The sequence below is a fragment of the Crinia signifera genome, chromosome 11 (assembly GCF_055691185.1).
Source record: "Crinia signifera chromosome 11, ASM5569118v1, whole genome shotgun sequence".
NCBI lineage: Eukaryota > Metazoa > Chordata > Amphibia > Anura > Myobatrachidae > Crinia > Crinia signifera.
The window spans coordinates 39,585,423-39,609,218 of NC_139227.1; the positions used below are offsets into that span (position 1 = coordinate 39,585,423).

The 23,796-nt window shown below is 47.6% G+C and overlaps 1 protein-coding gene across 2 annotated transcripts in view; it reads right to left on the minus strand.

The window, feature by feature from the left end:
* Window positions 1-23,796, minus strand: part of LOC146045333 (phosphorylase b kinase regulatory subunit alpha, skeletal muscle isoform-like) — a 219,166-nt gene that overhangs the window by 173,361 nt on the left and 22,009 nt on the right. The window lies entirely within an intron of this gene.

The window sequence follows — 23,796 nt, forward strand, 5'->3', positions numbered from 1 at the left end:
ATTAATCAATGTTGAAGTTTTAATAGTGTGTTATGGTGCCCTAAAAAAAGAGCTTCCAGCCCACTCTATTAAAACTTCAACATTGATTAATGTCTTAAAGTGATGCCTCTAAAGTGTGGGGCAGTGAGACATTAAACACACATTAGTTAAAACAGCAGGCAAAGGGTTACAGGGTCTCTCATAATGCAGCATACCACCGTGCTTTGTCAAACTGTCAAGCATATCGATCGAACGTGCGTACACACTTCACTTTTGTTCCGATATGGAGCCGTCCTGTCGGATGAAATATTAAGCAGCAAAGAACCTTCGACCGACCGACCGTGGACGGCCAAGAGCGTTTTTGGCCGTTTATCGGTCGCACAGCAGCAATTGGGACAGCGTACACACCTATACAATCGAACGGCCGTTTGCCCCCAGATTGGAAGAACGGCCCGACGATTGTATATATGTGTACCCAGCTTAAGGGATTATAGGGACTTCGTAAAGACTTAAAGTATATACTCGTGCGCAGGTTAGACGCACCTGTCACCTAAGCGGGGGGGCGGGGGTAGGACATTGGTAGGCTGGGAGGCATTACAGAACCATCGGGACAGAAGTATTCTGGAATGCCGTGAGCTCTGGATTACCAGCATTTCTACTGCATTCAGCGCTTTGACCACGAGAGAAATGATAGCTTATGTCTTCTATGTGCTATATAAAAACACATGGGATTTTGGCTTCTGCAGACTGTGCTTGGGTGGATCAGTCAGGTCATCCCAAGGGGGGGTGATACAAACACGGTCGCTATGATCTGGACTCGCCACCGAAGATCGGGGTTTGCTCATGCGCAAGATGAGAGAAGGCCCTGCTCGTGAGCGCTTGCATTTTAAAAGATAGTGACACAGTCAGGCATGAGTGACACAGATGGGGGAAGACAGTGGCCCTTATTCAGACCTGATCGCAGTACAAATTTGTTCCCAAAACTGGCAAAACCATGTGCACGGCAGGTGGGGCAGATGTAACATGTATAGTTAGCAGTCTAACAATATCGCATAGAGGGGAGTCAGTATAGCCAATCAGCCTTCGGCAGCTATCTATCCTATGGCTTACAGGTAACTCCACTATTGAGCCCTTCTGTCTAGGCCACGCACAGTAAACTATCACTGTTACCATAACAACATAACACAGGCGTTCCGCCAATGCGCATTTCACTTTAATGGCTTTATCAAGGTCGCACATGACCAGTAGCGGTGCCCGAACTGCCCTTCTGAGAGCACAGAGGCTGAAGCAGCACTGACAGACCCCTATCCAAACTTTAGTATGGTACTTGGCAAGGCCTGATCCCCTTCACAGCATTAAGACATGTTACATTGGTATAAAAAAGACCCGCCCCAATCTACATAGCTCCATCCAGTTCGGTAATAATTTTTTCCCTTTCATGGTTGTAAATTAAGGCATGTAGGAGATACAGTATGCTATTCTGCCCTTGCTTATACATACACACAGTCTAATACTTTATTTTATACATATATTTGCCTGTATGGCTGCTGCTAATACATGTGTGATGACATCACAGTGGTTCTATGATGTCACAATGCCTGGTGAGCCAGGACGGAACACTAGGAGTCATTCTGTTGCCTGGTCCCTACTTGTGCAGTCAGAGCTTTTGAATGTGGCTGAGTATTCAGCATTTTCAATTCTTATATTGATTTTGGAGAGGAGCAAGGAGAGAGAGGAGGAAGGAGGAGACAAACGGGAGCAGCCGTGCGCTGCGTCCCGTTCTATAGTGGCAAGGTAAGTAAGTGTGCTCTTATTTCTATTCCTACTTTGTTGTTTGAGCAATTAGGGTTCTTCATGGATTTCTTAAGGGGCGAGGCTCACCTGAAAGTCAGGTAAACTCCAGCCCACCAAAGGCACGCCCACACCGCCACCCAAATACCCACACTATGTTGTGACGTGTACGCTTACACATTCATGCGTATGAGCGCGCACACTGGAAAGATCATTCGATGGTTACTCACCATTGAATGATTTTTCCTCTGTTCATTGTGAAAAGTAATCAGGATTTACTTTTCAGATGAACGCTTTCATTTGGGGGCAGGAGCTGACATCAAGTGACCTCATCCGCCCGTCCCGAACACGCAGGGCCATGATTGCGTGTGCTGGTCTCTACCGAGCATTTCTATGGGCCTGCCCACTGTTTTCACATGCGCATTACTGAGCAGACCCCCACCATCGGGGACCTGATAAAAGTAATGGGCACAATGTGAACAGTCCTGCTGAAATCCCTGCGCCAGCAGTTGGTCGCACTACAAATGGGAAAACAATTCAGTAGCACCTTTTGAGCGCCATCTACTGTGCCGGCGCTGAAAACAACTAGATTCCGTCCACTATGACTAGAAGGAATATTTGTGTATAGCTTATTTGTTATTTACTATTTTTATTTAATCTTTAATTAAGGTGATGCAGAGTGTGTCCAAACTTCCACTAGAGAGGAAAATGGCCCAATTAACATCAATGGGCCAAGCCAAGCAAGAGCACCGGGAGAGGCAGACGCCCCCGGCACCGCGGGTAAGACAGGCTCCACCGCCTCCCCGCGAGAGAAAGGCCCCACCACCTCCCCGCGAGAGAAAGGACACGCCGACTCCTCGCGAGAGACAGGCCCCACCAGCCCCGCGGGAGAGACAGGCCCCACCGTCACCGCGGGAGAGACAGGCCCCACCGGCACCGCGGGAGAGACAAGCCCCACCGCCTCCCCGCGCGAGAAAAACCCCCTCACCATTGAGGAATTCGCCGCCGTCAACATCCACGGAAAGGCAAGAGCCCCCGTTACCAACCACGGAAAGGCAAGAACCACCGTTACCAACCACAGAGTGGTATTCACCCCCGTTACCAACCACGGAGCGGGAAGAGATCCCATTTTTAACCATGGAAAGGCAAGAGTCCACGTTACCAACCACGGAGTGGCAAGAGCACCTGTTACCAACTACCGAGTGGTATTCACCCCCGGTATCAACCACGGAGCAGGAAGAGATCCCATTTTCATCCATGGAATGGCAAGAGTCCACGTTACCAACCACAGAGTGGCAAGAGGACCTGTTACCAGCTACCGAGTGGTATTCACCCCCGGTATCAACCACGGAGCGGGAAGAGCCCCCATTTTCAACCATGGAATGGCAAGAGTCCCCGTTACCGACCACGGAGTGGCAAGAGCCCCCGTTACCAACCACGGAGTGGTATTCACCCCCGTTAACATCCACGGAGAGGCATGAGCCCCCGTCAACATCTACTGAGTGGGAAGAGTCCCATTCAACATCCACGGAGTGGTATACGCCCCCCGTCACCACCCACAGAGTGGTATTCGCCCCCGTCAGCACCCACGGAGTGGTATGCGCCCCCGTCACCATCCACGGAGTGGCACGCGCCCCCGTTACCATTTACGGAGTGGCAAGCTTCCCTGTCACTGGAGTGGCATACACCCACTTCACCATGCAAGGAGTGGTATGCACCCCTGTCACCATCACGGAGTGGCATACGCTCCCAATGTAGAGGTGTCTCCCAAGATCTACCATCTTAGTAAATTCACCCCATAATGTGTTATTTCCAACAACAATTTGTGTAATAAAATGAGTGGTGAATAATACTGTCTCTCTGTAGTTATTTCTTCAATTGGAGCATCTCCATGCTGGGTGAATGCTTGGGGGCTACAGTGTCAGAATATGTCAAATAAAATGTGTATATTTACTTTTTAAAATAGGTCTACACACATCTCACAGGGTTCCTTGGTCTATGATGAGACATGGCCATTACCCACGATTCTCCTGTCTACACACATCTTAGATGATTCCTTGGTCTATGAGGAGACATGACCATTACCCATGATTCTCCTGTCTACACACATCTCAGATGGTTCCTTGGTCTATGAGGAGACATGGCCATTACCCATGATTCTCCTGTCTACACACATCTCAAAGGGTTCCTTGGTCTATGAGGAGCCATGGCCATTACCTATGATTCTCCTGTCTACACACATCTCAAAGGGTTCCTTAGTCTATGAGGAGACATAGCCATTACCCAATTATTGTACTATATATTTTTTTTTATTCAATATTTTTTATCGATTTTTTGCATGAGAAGACATAAAAGAAAAACAAAAAACAAAACACCAAGTATACAGCACACCACAAGGTACTAAATCATATCATGATAGGTAAAATTGGTATATACAGTATCAGGAGTGTTAGCACAGTTGCAAAGCAGAATATAAGAAAGTGTATGAAGGAGATACATCATAGATAGAAAAATGAGAGGATTCATAAAATAACAGTATAGCCTCACAGGTTCCCGTAGACGCCATACGGGCACCAAGAGACCCACACATCTGAATAAATGGATCAAACACAGGACAAATTCCGCCGTACCCAACTAAAGCCTTGGTAACTAAATAGGTGCCCAGAATAAAATAAAATATATATCAAACTCAACACAAAAGAGAAATCCCAAAGCAACCCTCCCTATATAATCTATCCCCAACTGAGGAATACTTGGATCCCTAAACTTAATATATACCTTCCCCACTACCTAACTAACCTAACCACTCCCATCCCTCCCCCTCCTCCTATTGTGAGGCAAAAAAAAAACGAATGACCCTGTGTCAGGATACCCCTAGCTCTCCCACAAAATACTAATTAAAGCAGCCCCCCTCCATAGAAGGGTCAGAAAAGACAAGCAGGATATCTCAAAGACAAGCAGGATAAATGACAACACTAGACAGGTAGTAGGAATTGGAAACACAAGCTGGATATATGGTTACATATCAGCTAACGGGCAATTATATATCAACATATACCTCAACATGCAGGTAAATAAAAATAATAAACTTGGTGGGAAATGGCAGCATCATGAGTACAGAGTTGAAAAGTGTCAGTCCGGCCAGCTCTCGACATCCCAACCTAAGATGGAGAAAGTACCAAATTTGCTCCAGGGCCCCCCAGAACCAGAATAAGAAGTGTACCGTAGGCATAAATATCAAGTCCCAACATCCAAAGGCATCGAGCAAGAGCACAGGAGAAGTCTTTGAGGAGTCCGCGGCATCTTCACAGTAGCTAGATACAGTATGCAGTGACTAGAATCTGCACTGTTAGGCAGTAGCGTGTCCAGGATAGAATCAGCTACAGGTATAGGCCCAGATGTATCAAGCTTCAAAAAGTGATAAAATGGAGAGTAATAAACAGCCAGCCAATCAGCTTATAGCTGTCATGTTACAGGCTGGGTTTGAAAAAATAGGATTTTGGGGTCCTTTTCTCGTAGTCCATATGGGATACTGGGCTTCACTACTATGGGGATTGAGACCTCCGCAGGAGAGACAGGCACATAAAAGAACTTTCAGTGTGGGTGCACTGGCTCCTCCCCTCAATCTCCCTCCACTAGTCAGTTAATGCAAAAACTGTGCCGAAGGAGAGCATGTGAGGAGTATGTGATAATAGGGACAAGTAGGAATGGTATCATGCACAGGACAATAAGAGAATCAAAAAATAGTTAGAGAACCAACATGAAAAATTATTATATGGTTGATGACATACAACAGTTATAACGTTGGAGGTGCCTCCAGGAATCAAGTACTAGTATACTTAGAGGGAAGAGAAACGGTGGTCCACAGATAGTGGGCAGCCGTTCACAGAAAGGATTCCTTTTTGGAGGCACACTTTTAATTAATTAGAAATAGTGTATAATGACTGAATTAAAACTTAACTTTTAATTTCCGATTAATCTAAAATAAAGATAACTTTGTAGAATCATGTGAGGCATAATTAGCCATGAAGAGTTAAACAACAATTTAAATATTTTTAAATATTTCCGTGTGAACAGAAAACGGCCACTGATACGTTATCCTGTAATCGCATCTAAAACTGTGGCAAATGGTGGTGTTTTTTTAAATAAACATGTAGCATAAATTATGCAACTTTAATTTTTAAATCCTTCAATAGGATGGCTGATGACAACTCCAGAACATGTGACTTATCTGTATATAATAGAAAGTATTATTAGCTAAGTTTGACAATGCAATACAGAGAGTCAGATATAGTATACCCCTAGATGGTAGTCAGCCGTATGTTATAAAAAACATATAAGTATTGTAATTAACGCAGGTATCCTTTACAAAGATGGAAAAGAGAAAAGTACAGTGAGTTAGAATCAACTCTTTCTGCTGCCCACCTTCTTCATAAAAATGAGCGGAGGGGGGGTGAGAGAAGAGTTAGATGCACTGATGAAAAAATAGCAAGTGAGAAGAGGACACTTCTGTAAGTGGCATTAGGTCAACCCTGATACCGGAGCATTGCAGGGTTGAAATTCGTCACCAGAAAGTCTCTCTTGACACGGAAAATTGAGGTGAAGAAAAAAAGGGGAAAGGGAAAAGAAACAAAATAAGGGGGGGAGGGGGAAAAAAAGGGGGGAGGGGAAGGGGGGCACAGGTTGATGGATCGACAATTATGGGTATTTATACTGTTAGTGTCTGGCAGCAGATTTATAAAAGGTGTGTGCTCGGAGTAGAGATATTTATGTATGGTCTGTTGTAGCCTATTAACATAACAATATCTGCAAGATCTTCACATGTGACAGGGCGGAGAAACAACCCCGGACAGAGAATACAGATAAACACCAAGGCAGGCACATATCATTTATATATCAATGATGCTCAACAACCTTTTAACATTAAATGTGTGGCTGTAGTAAAGTTAGTAGCAAATGCTAATGGATCATTGATTATAGGTATTTATACCGTTAATGTCTGACAGCAAATTTATAACACGGTGTGCTTATTAGTAGAGGTGTTATATTTAAGTCAGTTATCACCCATTTGATATAGCAGTTTGGCTGTATTATTCCCACATGCGACTGGGCAGAGAAACAGACACAAATATACAAACATAGACACACGTCATTCATGTGTCAATAACAGTCCACAGCACCTTATCTTTTGCTGTTTGGCTGCAGCAATAAGCAAAAAACTGTATATATGTACGAACAATATGGGTGTTAAAAAATGGTTTGATAATTAACAATTACTCTGACAATGCCCACAACAAATATATGGTGTGGAAGTTTCTGAGATCACTCAATTAATAGCCATAATTGGTCAGAGATATACAACAGATTAATGCTGAGTTGAGTAATTTAATAAAGAGAGCATGCATACACCAAGAGATATCTGCTGCCAAAAAGTAATTGTAAATGAACCACCATCAACAAGTAAAAAAAAAAAAAAAATTTTTGTATTAGTATATTATAACATTAGCGTATAAAAGAAGTGAATAAGTTTATACATAAATGACTTTAAAGCCAGAAAAGAGAGGTAAAGAGAAGAGAGGAACAGAGCGGAGCAGAGAGCAGTACTGAGTGTCGGGGTCATTCACCGAGGTCCCGTCTTCAAAGAGCGGACGGGAGATATTGGAGATGAAGCCGGCGTAATGCTGGGGGAATATGGTTGGGAGAGAGGCGCAGGGACGAGCGCTGTAAGCGGCGTTAGGTCTGACCTGATGCACCGGCAGTGCAGGACAGAGATGCGCCGCCAGCGTGTCACCAGTGCCCGGAGAAGGAAGCAGGGAGCGGGGGGGATACCTGCGGCGGCTGGGGTTATCTGGAGCTGTGTCACGGCTGGCAGTTCCCCATGGATTGAGGGAGCTGCTAGCACGTATGCAGCGTCAGAACGCGTTTCACCACGTGGGCTTGTTCACCTGAAGCCTCATTGTCAAACTTAGCTAATAATACTTTCTATTATATACAGATAAGTCACATGTTCTGGAGTTGTCATCAGCCATCCTATTGAAGGATTTAAAAATTAAAGTTGCATAATTTATGCTACATGTTTATTTAAAAAAACACCACCATTTGCCACAGTTTTAGATGCGATTACAGGATAACGTATCAGTGGCCGTTTTCTGTTCACACGGAAATATTTAAAAATATTTAAATTGTTGTTTAACTCTTCATGGCTAATTATGCCTCACATGATTCTACAGAGTTATCTTTATTTTAGATTAATTTTAGATTAATCGGAAATTATAAGTTAAGTTTTAATTCAGTCATTATACACTATTTCTAATTAATTAAAAGTGTGCCTCCAAAAAGGAGTATGTGATAATGTATTGTGGTGAGATTCATCCAGCACACCCAAACGAACAAAAACATATAAAAGAGGTGAATCCTAACAACTTAAGAGGACACCTGTAAACTAGAACAAGTCTATAGACATATTTATCCTATAGAAAACCAAGGCAATAAGCCTAACAATGAAGTAGGATCTGACAGCAGAAAAGCCGCACCGAGGCGGGCTCCCAGTATCCCATATGGACTACGAGAAAAGGATTTACCGGTAGGTACCCAAAATCCTATTTTCTCTACCGTCCAATGGGATACTGGGCTTCACTACTATGGGGAGGTCCCAAAGCTACCAGAACGGGTGGGAACGTGCGGATTCTGCTGTAGAACCGCATTCCCGAACTGGGAATCCTCCCTGGCCAGGGTGTCAAACTTGTAGAACTTCACAAATGTGTGTTGCCCTGACCAAGTTGCAGCCCTGCAGAGCTGCATTGCCGACACCCCTCGAGCCGCCGCCCAAGAGGTACCTACAGACCTGGTTGAATGAGCCTTTACTGAAAAAGGAAGCGATAAACCAGCTGATGCATAAGCCTGTTGGATAGTACATCTAATCCACCTGGCAATGGTACGCGTTGAAGCAGGTAACCCCTTCTTCTGCGCATCATAGAGCACAAAAAGGCTGTCCATCTTCCGGATCCTAGCTGTGCGCTTGACATACCCTTTAAGGGTGAGGACCACATCTAAGGAATCAGGTATATCCGGATGTGCCGCGCTAGAAGGGACCACAATAGGTTGGTTTAGGTGGAACCCTGACACCACCTTTGGAAGGAATTGTGGTCTGGTCCTGAGCTCCGCCCTATCGTTGTGGAACACAAGGTAAGGGCTCCGACATGATAAAGCCCCAAGCTCGGACAAGCTCCTGGTCGAAGCCAGAGCCAGCAGAACAACAGTCTTCCAAGTGAGGTGTCGCAGTTCAGACTCCTCCAGTGGAACAAACCGGGCAGATTTTAAGAAAGTGAGAACCACTTCCAAATCCCATGGTGCAGTGGGAGGCACAAAGGGGGGCTGGATCCTCAGAACCCCCTGTAAGAAGGTTTGCACTTCCGGCAAGGCCGCAATCTTTCTCTGGAAAAACACAGACAGCGCGGAGATTTGGACCTTTAAGGAACCCAATCTGAGCCCCTTATCCAAACCAGCCTGCAGGAAGCGTAGCAGGTTGTTTAGACGAAAGCTGGCCGGAGGCAAGTCATTCTTCTCACACCAGGCAATATATCTTCGCCATATGACGTGATAGTGGGAAGCCGTCACCGGTTTCCTGGCCTTGATCATTGTATTGACGACAGAGGGATGGAGACCCTTGTGGACTAGGATCTGCCGCTCAACCTCCAGGCCGTTAAACGTAGCCGCTGTAAGTCCTGAAAGACGAACGGGCCCTGGAGGAGCAGATCTTTTCTTAGGGGCAGACGCCACGGGTCTTCCACTAGCATGGCCTGAATGTCCCCGTACCAGGCCCTTCTTGGCCAATCTGGTGCCACCAGTATGGCCTCCGTCCCTTGATGCCGGAGCCGCTTTAGCACCCGAGCCAACAATGGGAGAGGTGGGAACAGGTACACCAATTGGAAATCCCAGGTCCAGGTGAGAGCGTCCACCGCTATCGCCCCTGGGTCTCTGGTCCGTGCACAGTACATAGCTACCTTGTGGTTCAGTCGTGAAGCCATCAGGTCGATCTGAGGGAGCCCCCACAGATCCACTATGGCATCGAACATTTGAGTGTGAAGGCCCCACTCTCCCGGGTGAAGATCGTGACGACTCAGGAAGTCCGCCTCCCAATTGTCGACCCCCGGGATAAAAATGGCAGACAGGGCCTGGACATTCAGTTCCGCCCAAGACAGAATCTTTGATGCTTCTCTCATGCAAGGCATGCTCTTGGTACCACCCTGCCGGTTTATATAGGCCACAGTGGTAGCATTGTCCGACTGGACTTGGATCACCTTGCCCTGTAACAATGGAGCTGCCTGTAACAGGGCATAGTAGACCGCCCGCAACTCCAGCTTGTTGATGTGCAGGCCTGACTCCAGTGGAGACCATCGACCCTGGAGGCGGACTCCCTGTGTCACCGCCTACCAGCCCCTCAGGCTGGCGTCCGTGGTTACCAGAATCCAGTCCTGGATCTGGAACCGTCTGCCTGCCAACAGATTGGATGAATCTAGCCACCACTGTAGCGAGATCCTGGTTCTTGGTGCAAGTCCAATTCTTCTGCGCATCTGCAGGGGGGAGCCGGTCCATTTTGTCAGAATATCCAATTGAAAGACCCTGGAATGGAAACGGCCAAATTGTATTGCTTCGAATGAAGCCACCATCTTGCCTAGAAGCCGGAGGCAAAGATGGATCTGTACCAGAGGAGACTCTAGAACCTCCCTGACCAGCTGCTGAAGTGCACTGAAATTTTCCATCGGCAGAAAGACTCTTTGTTCCGATGTATCCAGGATCATGCCCAAGAAAACCATCCTCTGGGTCGGAACCAGCGATGATTTGGACATGTTCAGAATCCACCCGTGGTCTCTTAGGACTCGTATGGACAGATTGAGAGCACTCCTCAAAGCCTCTGCCGACCCTGCCTTTATTAGCAGGTCGTCCAGGTATGGCACGACATTCACCCTTTGGAGCCTGAGTAGTGACATCATTTCCACCATTACCTTTGTAAAAACCCTCGGGGCAGTCGACAGGCCGAAAGGCAAGGCCCGGAATTGGTAATGGTCGTTCCCCAAGGCAAACCTGAGATGGATTTGGTGTGGGGGCCAGATAGGGATGTGTAAATAGGCGTCCTTGACATCTATAGAGGCCAAGAACTCCCCTCTCTCTAGACTGGCGATCACTGAGCGCAAGGACTCCATCCTGAACTTGAACACACGCAGGAAGGGGTTCAGTGATTTCAAATTCAGGATGGGCCTTACTGAGCCGTCTGGCTTCGGTACCAGGAATAGGTTGGAATAATATCCCTGGCCCTGCTCCGTGCTTGGGACCGGTACAATTACCTGAGACTGAAGCAGCCTGGTAATGGCCCCCTGGAGGAGAACCTGATCCTCCTGTGATGCTGGAAGGGCCGACCTGAAGTATCTTCTGGGAGGGGGTTTGTCGAATTCCAGCCTGTAACCTAGTGAAATGAGACCCCTGGCCCAGGAATCCAGACCCGAGGCGTCCCACACATGACTGAAATGCAACAATCGTGCTCCCACCGCGAGAGAGTGTCGTGGCGGGAAAACCCCGTCATGCTGCAGGCTTAGAGGGAGCTGCGGCATTTGGACGGTCCTGGGTGCTGGAGGTGTTAGGCTTCCTAAACTTGCCTCTTGTGCCTCTGTTGGCATTGGAGGCGCCCCTAGCCTTGGGGCGAAAGCTGTTCCCACGAAAGGACTGCTGGGAAGTACCTGTGAAGGTACGCTTTGCCACCGTGGGAGCTGATGGAAGGAAGGTAGATTTTCCTGCCGTGGCCTTGGAAATCCAACCGTCTAATTCACTCCCAAAAAGCCATTCTCCTGTAAAGGGAATACCCTCCACACTCTTCTTTGAATCTACATCCGCAGACCACTGACGCAGCCACAAGGCCCGTCTGGCTGAAACCGCCATGGCTGAATTGCGCGCGTTTATTGCGCCCAATTCCTTTTGCACCTCGCACAGGATCTTAGCGGTATCCTGAATGTGACGCAGGCTGTCGCCTATCTGGGCCACAGTCATGTCACCCAACAACCCTTCCTGAATCTGGGTTGACCAGGTATGAATGGCCTTAGCCATCCAGCAGCTGGCTAAAACTGTGCGCTGGGATGCCCCACTAGCCGTATATATGGACTTGAGGGTAGCTTCCAGCCTCCTGTCCACCCCGTCTTTAAGGGTGGATACACCTGGGACTGGTAGCAACACCTTTTTAGAAAGGCGGGAGACAGATGAGTCCACTACCGGTGGCTCCTCCCACTTCTTCCTGCCCAAAGGTTCAAAAGGATAAGCATTTGTGAACCGCTTTGAAAGAGTAAACCTTTTATCAGGGTTTTGCCATGCAGCCCTGAAAACAGTTTCTAACTCCGCCTGCTCAGGGAAGTACACTGGCTGTTTCCTCTGAGTCATGAAGAAAGGATCTCCTTCTGCGGATGCCTCCACTGGGAGATCTAAAACATCTCTGATGGCCCTGATAAGCGGTTCAGGCCCACGCACTGCTGCCTCAGGGACTGGTTCCTGCAGAACCTGCTCCTCACCCTCCTCTAGTATGTCCTCATCATCATCGTCTGAATCAGGGGCCATCGCAGCAGCCGGCCTTTTTTGAGGCTGTGCGGGAGGAGGTACACATAAGCTGGCCATACATCTTACAGATCGATTGTCAGATCTGGCTGGTTGGAACAAAAACCTGGTATTATCTGAATAACCATTTTTGGCAGTTTATCAGCATTTCAAAGCAAATGGTCAACTGTCATTTGCTCATATCCATTACCAGGATTTTGTTCCAGCCACCCAGATCTGACAGTTAATCTGTAAATGTATGGCCAGCTTAAGAGTATGAAGAATATCCACCCTGGCAGCTAACATGGACAATTCCCTCTGAACCCTCTGCATTTGCTGAGTGTTAGTGGAAAGCTGTGAAGCCACAGAATCCAACAGGGTCTTTATGTTGGAGGCCCAAACAGGCTCCTGCTCGTCAGCCTGAGACGGCCCCACAAGCTGTGGGGGCACCCCACTGATCTGAGTGTCAGCACTACTGGGCTGTGTTGACCTTCAAGCCTCACAAGTAACCTGGGACTGTGATTTTGGCACAAACTTGGTGCTACACACCATACAAGTGAACTTTTTCACCATGATGAGACAGTACTACAGTGTACTGCAGTACAACACAACCCCCACGCAGTCACACACGTGCACACACCACACCGCTGGATGTGAAAACAGACTATGTGTGTTTTATGCTGTTCTGTAACTAATCAGTGGGGGAAAAACAGAGAAATTGGGGAGCCAAGTGTACCCTTAACCTGAACTCACAGATCTGGGTGAGCTGGTAACGCTAAAACACAGTGATATGAACAACACAGTGTCTAAATAAGCCAGATAGCGCAGCAGCGCTAAATCGCTATAAAACCTGCTGTCTCTGCCGTGCTGCAAGTACCCGGATCCACCACGCCAGTGAGGAGCCCTCTGTAATGGAGTCTGGCAGCGTGTGAAGAAGCAGGAAGTGACAGCGCGCGCCCAGCAGAGCTTGGTCCCGCTCTGAGTGAAGCCCCGCCCCCCTGTACACGGAGCTGGCGCTTCTATATGTTTATACTGACATATAATAAAGGTGTAATATATAATAAAGGTGCAATATTATATACCTATAACCTGAGGGGTGTCCCTGGTGGTCCAGCGGCAGCACCCCTATGCCAGTTACCAGACACGGGGTTCACGTGGTCCCTGCTGGAGAGCCGCCATTACTAGCCGTCGTCTTGCCGCACCAGAAATGGCTGCGGGGTCCCCTTGTGGGACCCCCAGCCTGTACTCACCACTGAAGTCTTCAGACCTGTCAGGGGTGTGCGGCGGCTAGGGGACTTGCTCGCCACAGCGCAATGCTGTGCGGTGACAAGCCCCACGCAGGACCGAATTGTCCTGTAGCAGGGTGAGCTCTGCACCTGAAGAGGTCGGGGACTGACCCTTCCCCTGACACCCACGAAGCAGGACAGCTGTGTGGTCACCACAGCGCCCCAAAATAACAAACTTTGAAAATAAATGTAGAAAAACTCTGGAGCATCCAGAAGCACTGCCTCTCCTGAGGCACATTTTTCAAAACTGACTAGTGGAGGGAGATTGAGGGGAGGAGCCAGTGCACCCACACTGAAAGTTCTTTTAAGTGCCTGTCTCTCCTGCGTGGGTCTCAATCCCCATAGTAGTGAAGCCCAGTATCCCATTGGACGGTAGAGAAATAACAGGTAGAAGCTCATTGGCTGGTTGTTTATCACTCTCCATTTCTCCTTCATCCACTAGGTGGCAATGGAGTTACAGTGGGGAATAGAGGGCGACCACTAGGAGCATGGGCACTTTAAGAAATTTACAAGTGTGGCTGACTCCTCCCCTCTACTTCCCCATCCCAGGCAGTCTTAGAATGTGCCCGGGGAGCTGGGTGCAACAGTTTTGTCCTCTTAGGGCAAATAGAAATTTTTATTTCATTTATGTTTGTTTTTACACCTTTTAACATTGAGGACAGACAGGCAGCTTCTGCCGACTGCCTGTCTGCGTCGCGGGAGCTGCCGGGGGGACCCCAGCGCCACTGCTCGCGGTCTGCGCGGGGGTCCCCGGCTCCTGGGACCGCCGTCCCAGAGTGACTGGACGCCGCTGCATGCGGCCGCGCCTCAGTCCGCACAGCCTCACCGCCGCCGGCCAGCAGGCAGGGTATGTATATCCCGGCTCCCCGCTAGCAGGGGAGTCCGGGCAATGGGCGGTGTAAACAGCGCGTCTTTTTCCTGAAAAGCGCGCCATAGAAGCTGCCGGGGGGACCCCATCGCCACTGCTTGCGGTTTGCGCCAGGGTCCCCGGCTCCTGAGACCTCTGTCCCAGAGTGATGCAGCTTGCGTCACGATCCCTACTCGGAGCTAACCGGGTGGGGAGCGTACAGCGGAGTTTGCTCCCAGTGACCAGGTGCTTCCCCAGCTAAAACGCAGCTTAGGCGGCCATTTTAATATGCATGCTGCTGGAGGCTCCTGACTGCTGCTGCTAGGGAGTCCTGTGCTCCAGCATGTCCTAGTCTCCCAGTAACTGCATCTATGGCTGCAGCTGCTCCCCCAAGTTCTGGGATATCAGACAGTGGGGTTTAGAGCATGGTAGGACAGTATTGGGCTGTATGTAAATTAGGTCATAGCACCCCTGTGTTATATACCATGGTGTTGTTTATGGCCTGTGGCAGCTCATCTCCTTATACTGTCTCTCCTGTCCAGTGATTCTATCTCTGGTTACCTATACCTACTCTCTCTCTGTGTGTGTGTGTAGTGTATACGTATATACTGTATATTGGCAGGTGAAATCTCCAGAGCTCTGCAGAGAGTAACCTGCATGAAAGGTACAACTCAGTTTACACTGTTATCTGAGAACACTGTGATAGACAGCATCTAACCCTGTGTTATCATCCCATAGGGATAGCCCTGTCTGGCCTCCTCAGATCACTGAGGTGATGTCCCCTTTGTCCTCAGAGGCCACAAGGGGAGATTTTTATGTAGCCTCTGCTTGCAAGCCTTACAAGTGTCTCTTTGCCTTGTACCCCTCATTTCTTACAGAAAGAGATGGTGTCCCTAGCATTATTACAGAGTCAGAGTGGACATGCAGATTTGGGGGAAGAGTTTGCAGACAGCAGGGTCATACAGAGGACAAGGGCAGCTTCAGCTCTTGCAGTTTTGTTACATTGTAAGATACAGTGCACACACTCTTGCAGTGCTGTCAGTACACATGCTCTGCTGCCATTACAGGTGACACAGAGGTCACTGCCTTACTCTGAGGCCAGGCTACAGTGTACAGATACAGTGTACACATACTGAGGGCAGCAGCAGCCACATCTCTTGCTGGCTGTCAGTACACATGCTCGGCTGCCATTACAGGTGACACAGAGGCCACTGCCTTACTCTGAGGCCAGGCTACAGTGTACAGATACAGTGTACACATACTGAGGGCAGCAGCAGCCACATCTCTTGCTGGGCTGTCAGTACACATGCTCTGCTGCCATTACAGGTGACACAGAGGCCACTGCCTTACTCTGAGGCCAGGCTACAGTGTACAGATACAGTGTACCCACACCAAGGGCAGCAGCAGCCACAGCTCTTGCTGTGCTGTTAGTGTCCACAGCTCTTGCTCTGCTGTTAGTGTTGTACCACATGTTATGCTGAGATTACAAGTGACACATAGGTCACTGCCTTACTCTGAGGACAGGCTACAGTGTACACATACAGAGGAAAGCCTACAGCTCTTGCTGTGCTGTTACCGTGTTGTGTCACATGCTATGCTGAGGTTACATGTGACACAGGTCTCTGCCTCACTCGGAGGCCAAGTTGGGTACACCAAAGTACAAGGCTTGTATCTGTACTGGGTACACATACAGAGCTGGTACCTGTGTGAGAGTACTGTTTGGTACAAAGCACATAGCCAAACGACTGGGTGTCTGGACTATTTAACCCCTTCCCGACATTTGACGTACATTTACGTCATGGTCGGGAAGTACTTCCCGACACATGGCATAAATGTACGTCATGGTTTGTAACTGTCACTGCGTCTAGAGACGCAGTGACAGTTAGGTGATGTCTGCTGTCCCTGACAGCAGACATCCCCCCTCGCCGCCCAGGGGGGGCAGGGGTGCCCCCCCCGGTCGGCGATCGCTGTGATTGGCTGTTCAAATCTGAACAGCCATTCACAGCGTTTCCTGTGTTACCGGCGGCTAAGCCGCTCGGTAACACAGGGATCGGTGGTGATCGGTGCAGCACCGATCACCACCGAGCGGCAGCACCCCCCTCCCACCCGCCGGGCACTCACCCGGCAGCAGCAGCAGCTCCAGCGGCTCCACCGCTACGTCCGGAGCGCACGCTGCGCTCCCCTCCTCCCCCCTCCCCCCCGCAGCAGCAGCAGCAGCAGCATCATGCTGCTGCTGGAAAAGTTAAAAATAAAATAAAATATAATGTGCAAATGTGTGTATATATATATATACACACACATATATATATATATATATATATATATGTGTGTGTGTATATATATGTATATATATATATATATATATATATATATATATATATGTGTGTGTGTGTGTGTGTGTGTGTGTGCGTATACCGCACCGATCACCAACGATCGCCAGCCCCCCCCCCCTCCCACCCGGCAGCCCCCCTCCCTCCCACCCACCCGGCTGCCGCAGCGCCAGCACCCCTCCCACCCCCCCGCCAGCCGCAGCGCCAGCCCCCCTCCCAAAGCTGGTGACCAAAATGGGGTCACTTGTGGGGGGGTTCCACTGTATTGGTGCTTCGGGGGTCTTGCTAATGCGACATAGCACCCGCCATTCATTCCACCACCAAAAATCACTTAAACCAAAAATTTTGAGCCAGAACTGCATTTTTGTGTAAAAAATTAAATTTTTTTACACAAAAATGCAGATCTGGCTCAAAATTTTTCATTTTCACAAGGAATGAAGGAGACAAAGCACCCCAAAATCTGTGCCCCAATTTCTCCCGGGTACGGCAATGCCTCACATGTGACCAAAAAATACCAGTTGGGTGCATGGCAGGACTCAGAAGGGAAGGAGTGATTTTTGGATTTTGCAGCACAGATTCTGGTTGAATGACCCCCGAAACACCCATACAGTGGAACCCCCCCACAAGTGACCCCATTTTGCAAACTACACCCCTCAGGGAATTCATCTAGGGGTATAGAGTACATTTCAAACCCCCCGGGGTTTCACCAATTTTGATACAACTGAGCTGTGAAAATGAAAAATTATTTTTTTTCATTTTCACTGCCCAGTTGTACCACAATTGGTGAAACCCCTGGGGGTTTGAAATGTACACTATACCCCTAGATGAATTCCCTGAGGGGTGTAGTTTGCAAAATGGGGTCACTTGTGGGGGGGTTCCTAACTTTTAGCATCTTATGGTGCCTAGAAACCTACATGGTGCCTAAAAAATAATCTCATAAAAAGGAGTCTCCAAAATCAAGTAGGTGCTCCTTCTATTATGAAGCCTGTGGTTTGGTCACCGTGCACACTAGGGCCACATATAGGATATTTATGAAAACCAAAGAATTGGGGGAATCAATTTTTAGTCACATTTCTCTAGTAAAATCTACTGTGTTCCTTAGAAAAATGTATTAAAATTGAAAATCCGAAAAAAAAATGAAATTTTGAAATTTCACCTACACTTTGTTTTAATTCCTGTGAAACACCTAAAGGGTTAACAAACTTCCAAAATGCTGTTTTGAATACTGTGAGGGGTGCAGTTTTTGAAATGGCATCATTTATGGGGGTGTCTCACATACAAGTCCCTCAAAGTCACATCAGAACTGAACTGGTCCCTAAAAAAATCAGTGTTTGAAATTTTCTTGAAAATTTGAGAATTTGCTAGTCATATTTGAAGCCTCCTAGTGTCCAAAAAAATGAAAAGGAGGTTGAAATAATAATTGCAACATAAAGTAGACATATGGTCTTTGTTAGTTATTAACTATTTTGAGTGGTATGATTATTTGTCTCACAAGCAGAAAATGTGACATTTTGCATATTGCTAAATTTTCCATTTTTTCATGATATTTTGGTATTTTTCACAAAAAAACACAGACTGTATCGACCCAAATTTACCACTAACTTGAAGTACAATGTGTCACGAGAAAACAATCTCAAAATCACTGGGATAAGTAAAAGCAAAAAAAAGTTATCCCCACTTAAGTGAAACATGTCCGATTTGAAAAAAATGGCTCTGTCAGGAACGCAAAAACTGGCTCTGTCAGGAAGGGGTTAAAAAAATTACAGACATTTTAAGAATCAGGATGGTTTAAGCAAAATCTTTCTGTTTGTGTGAGCATCACCCAGGCTACCATTGTTTATTACCTTCTCCCTGCAATTGGCAGGGCACAAGAATAAACACAACCAATTTGTACACTCCGATGTTGGTACTTTAACCAGGAATAATGTTCTGTTTAAGGAGAGCTCGTAGCTTTCTGGGTGGATACAGCTGTCAAAAAAAAAAAAAAATTGGTTGGTGAAATTCTCTGCTAAATTACATTAGCAAGCCTTATATAATGATTCCAATTGCCAATGAAAATGTCCGTGTCTGTTTCAGCGACGTATAGGTTGGGGCTTTATACTTATAGTATCACAAGTTCCATATACCATTTATCAATTTACTGCCTCCTATATATGATAGGATTGTGTGTATATACAACTTATATTATAAAGTATGTATATTTACAGATGTTTCGTTTTATTTGGCATATATAATGTGTGCTTGGCCATCTTACTTTCAAACAGTGTTCTGTTACAGGTACCTGTTTGGTTATATATTTTCTAGTGTATCTACAGGTATACACAATATTGCCAAGAAGATGGTTCCATACGTACGCTATGCTTATGCTTGGAAACAAACACCAGTATTTGTTCCAGTCAGCATGGTTTATGATGGTGGTCTTCCCCCCCAGATACCTACAAGAGGACATCAAGTCTATGGGTCCGCTTGTCTGTGGTCCCATCAGTCTTATCTCCATAAGCTTTCGCTGTGATACAGGCTGTAGACTCATCAAACTCTGTTTAGCCAGGAGCCATAATTGGACAAGAGATGTTTAGAGCGGCAGAAAGTTTGGTTCCTTTCTCTAGACTCAAGATCAGAGACTATGGCCCAGCGAATGGACACCTTATCTATGGTGCTTAGGGGCACTGGTCCATCTGCTGAAAGCTGCTGAGGCACATAGGCAGTACCTAGGTCGCATGAAGCTCGCCCCTCTATACACAAACAGGACTGCTCAGCTTGCTCCTTCATCTGGGGCCGATTTGGCAGTCAGGGTGTAACCTAGTGACACTGCCATGTTTTATACCGGCTTTTGCCTTGTGGTCTCATAGCCATCGGATACGTCTATATGACATATTTGTCCTTCCGGTACTTCTGAAGAACCTTGGCTATTACAAGAGAAAGGTGACTCTGCCTACGGTGATTTTTCTTCCCAGGTACAGATGACCGGTTACTTCTGGCCCACGGGGTGCCAGTCTCCAAAGGATGGTAGGGCCCCTTGCCCTGCATAGTTTGAAAACCTTTGCTCATATTTGTAGTCACAGCAGTTTGGATGCCTGGCTTCAGATGACACCTCTTCTTTGAGGCCAGGTCAGGCGGGTGCAGCCTGCCAAAGCCACGGCTGTGGCATATATATATATATATGGGGGATAGCAAGCGCAGTCACTGTGCAGGGTACGATATGCGTGGGATTCGGTGTTGAGACTAGGATCAACCCGCCGTTATAAAGGCGGTATTCCTCACTGTAGCCTCTTAGGTGTCTGACTAGTTCAGTTGGCTGGCCGTGCATCAAGGAGAATGGTATCTCCATTTTCCAGTCTTACATAAGCTAATGTCCCGCTGAAGTCGCTCGGAGATCGAATTGCTGGCAGCTTGGCAATATCAATTACCCTTCTGCTACACCCGTACATTATGCTCATGTCTTGCTGCTTCATTTATCCTTCTCCCTCCCAGAGGTTGCTTTGGATTCTGCAGCATATTTGAAGATACAAGTTGCTGTACTGTTGATGGCTTCAGCAGGACCTTGCGGTGCCTAGAATACCACTTTAGCGCCTCCTTTGACAGACAAGTATGGCTTTGGTTTCTACTGAGTGATCTAACCCCTTGGACTTCTCATCTAAATGGCCTCAACGCATTTTTAATTTGCTATCCTTTTCTGAAATAAGCAGGTATCCCCCTGTGGTGATCCTTATGTTATGTGCTAGCACGGAAGTGATGTCTGTGCATTATTGTCGCTTTTGGCGAACTTACGTTTCTTGGTGTGAGGGGCAAGGCTTTCTCCTGTGCTCAAATTACAAAGATTCAGTTTCTTCTGTTTGTACAGGCCTTGATGGCTCTGGAGACTACTCGCTCCTTTTTTCTTGCACAGAGGTTGCCATTGTTAGTGCAGGTGGAGTCTACAGACTCTCTTCCTTCTCTGCTACTCCTGGGCATTTAGCCCTGGTCCTGATTTCCTACACTCTCCATCAGTTGGACACTGAGGAGTTGATCTATCAGACATGGTTTGGTTACAGTTGCTGGTCTTCACATCGACCAGACATGTATTGGCTTAAGCAGCTCTCTCCTGTCTTTCCTTTATTGATATAATTATGAGGGCTTCCTGCATGAAGCATAATTCTGTATAGATCTGCCCTCCCTTCATACGGTTGTGACAACCTTCTATATCAGCAGCCAATTGTCCTTTCCCGTTAGATCTCCAGATATCAGGTATCTGGTTGTAATCCGTACACTCCGAATCTCTGTTGCTGGCAATGCTTCCATCGGTAACTGATGCTCTGCTTTGTGTGATTCGGAAACACCTGGTTGGCGTCTTCACAGACTGTGGTCAGCTGGACGCCTCTTACTCTCCGACAAGCTTATTTAACTTTTTTTCACGGCATTCACCTTCGTTCTGTGCATTTCTTTGCACTGTTTGACCTTCTTGAGTGGCTGCCTGAGGATTCTCCATTCAGCTAGGGCTGTCACTTGGCTGGATCCATCGGACCTTAGGGGAAGCCTGTGTGGCTCCAGCATCTCAGTCTGGCTGCTTTGCTTTAAAGTTTTCTCAGCGCTGTCCCGCCCGGGTTGGGAGCTTTGGGACGTCCCCACTGTAACTCCAGTGCCACCTAGTGGATGAAATGGGATTTTGTACTTACCGTTAAATCCTTTTCTCCGATTCCACAGGTGGCACTGGACGCCCTCCCGCGCTGTTTTTCCAGAAGGTTACGGCTAATCGCCTCTTCGGTTAAGTCCCCTGCCAAGGTGGACTCCTTTGTTAGTTGGCCTTCCCTGGCCAGTTATGTGTGTGGTTGATGTTGCTTGAAATGTCTATTTTTCACTTTTCCTGAACTGTTTTGTAGATTAGGATGTGGGATGTTTAACCTCCTCTCGGAAGTAATTTTCTTCCAGCTCCATCCGGGCACAATACTTCAGACTGCCTGGGATGGGGAAGTAGAGGGGAGGAGTCAGCCACACTTGTAAATTTCTTAAAGTGCCCATGCTCCTAGTGGTCGCCCTCTATTCCCCACTGTAACTCCAGTGCCACCTGTGGAATCGGAGAAAAGGATTTAACGGTAAGTACAAAATCCCATTTTTATCACTTTTGAAGCTTGATACATCTGGCTGATTGTGAGAATGGAAGGCTCACAAGATATTGTGCTCTTGCTGGATGCCGGTACACACTGGGCGACTTTGAGCTGAAAGTCGCTCAAAACAGCAGGTTTGATCGGCTTTCAGCTCAAAGCCGCCCAGTGTGGATGGCCCGGCGATGAGCAGTGAGCGCTGCTGCGCGCTCCCGCAACATCGCCGGGAAAGCCGCTCATCTGCTGGTAATACCAGATGAGTGGCTTTCAGGACGGCTTTGCATAGCGCTACGCTATGCAACGTCGTCCTCCCCCTCCATCGGCGCCGGGCAGGGGGAAAGCCGCTCAGTGTGTAAGTACTGAGCGGATTTCCCGCAGCGTTGATTGTCATTATCGCTGGGCATAGTCGCCCAGTGTGTATGGACCTTTAGGATTTTGGGACATGATATTTATGCCTACGGTATGGTACATGCAACAGATTCTTAATACATCTGCTGCCCTGTACTAATATCTGGAGACACAGAGGCGGCGGTTCTTACTGAACTCACACAACTAGAAACTCTTTTCTTTAGGTTTGAACCATTTTTCAAGCTAGAACTGTCAAGTCTGCACATAAAGTACACTAACAGCGACCACGGCACTGTCCAAGCCCCAGCTGCACAAAATATCACAGTTTAAACAAATGATGACGAATATCTGATTCCTCTCCTGTTCTGAGCGACCTGCAGCCACAGCTCACATCTCATGGCAGAGACGGGTAATTTAAAGCTCAAACATAAATCCTGGGCACTTTTACAGAACAGCGGCGCTGACACCTGTGTTCTGCAGAAAACAATGAACTGTTTACTGAATAACTCCCCTGGTGAAATGTCTGAGATATGTACAGCTTGATAGACATTTACACTGACAAGATGACTGAACGAGGTACGTTATTGAGGACGGCAGCTGGGAATTAGTCACTATGACACGTCGGATGAGCGCTGCAGTGCTGGTCAGACTGGGAGTGTGGCACCTGGTCATGGGTCACTGGTGGGAAACACACTTCAGATGCCATCAGTCCGCAGCCAATCAGCGATGTCACAGATGGATTATCGGCTCTGAGGGACAGGAGAGACAACGTTCTCAAATTAACCGTCAGGGGCTGGCTGACGCTCGCAGATTGCCTTAGTGCAGTGGTTCTCTCAACCTCAGTCCCCAGGACCCCCACACAGTGCACGTTTTCCAGGTCACCTGGCAGGTGCACTAATTACTGACTGACACATTTTAAAAGATCCACAGGTGGAACCAATTATTTCACCTCTGATTCTGTGGAGGTCCTGAGGACCAAGGTTGAGAACCACTGCCTTAGTGCATAACGTCTATTCCTTCCTACAGTGAGGACGTTAGTGATGGCTAGTGCACAGGCAGAGAGGTGCTATGGCACCTGGCAACCATTAAGAATCTAGAAATGTATTACCAATTCCCTATGAATTTGGAAGGCGAGATCTAGAAATGCATTATAATCCGATAGATCGTTAGTTACTGAAAATACTTTCCTATGCACCAGGTATCACAGATGGCCCTGATCATCTGTACACTATTGAGGTATAATAACCAAATATAATACACTGTGGGCTCACTTACACTATACGGGTGCCGGATGATGCTCTGACAGTGGGTATCCCGACAGTCAGTATCCCGACTACCGGTGCTCCGACAGAGGGGATCCCGACTCACAAGGGCTTTTTTGCGCTCGCCCCCCTGTTGGAGCACCTGCAGTCAGGATCCTGACGTCGGGATACTTATTGTCGGGATCCCCACTGTCGGAGCCCCATACCACACCCATACCACACACCATGTACCATTAAAATGGCCAAAAACAATTTGGTACCATAGCAAAGATTGTGGCCAATGCCCCCGGGCAGATAATC